The sequence below is a fragment of the Seriola lalandi genome, unplaced genomic scaffold (genome assembly GCF_002814215.2).
Source record: "Seriola lalandi dorsalis isolate HSWRI2012SDOR001 ecotype SW California unplaced genomic scaffold, Sedor1 jcf7180002054887, whole genome shotgun sequence".
In the NCBI taxonomy this organism is placed as follows: domain Eukaryota; kingdom Metazoa; phylum Chordata; class Actinopteri; order Carangiformes; family Carangidae; genus Seriola; species Seriola lalandi.
Genome location: NW_019525439.1, coordinates 97,091 through 97,573, shown reverse-complemented (window position 1 = coordinate 97,573; position 483 = coordinate 97,091).

The following is a 483-nucleotide window of genomic DNA, read 5'->3' as shown; positions in this document are numbered from 1 at the left end:
TTTGTTGTCAGTGTTTATTGTGAATGTGAATATGGCACACATGTAAAAATATAGATTTTTTTAAACCATTTTAGCAGCTGCATGTGGAGACAGAGACATTTCCTGCCAGGAAGTGTGTTCCCACCGTAACTCTCATTTTGATTCTTCATGTCTTTCTTCCTCTTGCAGCATCTCATAATTTGCTTCCTTCACTGCTAGTTCAGCTGCAGCCTCCGCACGCTTGGCTGCTGTAGATGGAGTCATGGAGCGGTGGTCGGACTCGCTGTAACTTAACGGACTTTGCATAGTCATGATGGAGCAGTTTATGAAGGTGGTGCCTTCACTGTCTCTCATTAAACTCACCTTCATAGTCTATCGCTCTGCTGGAGGCAACGCTGATGATTTCTGTGGTCACTGATTCACACGTGTCGACTCGTCTTCTCATGTCAGTGGAAGGTGAGACGAGGTTTGGAATTTCACATGTTCATTATTTCTTCCTTACCT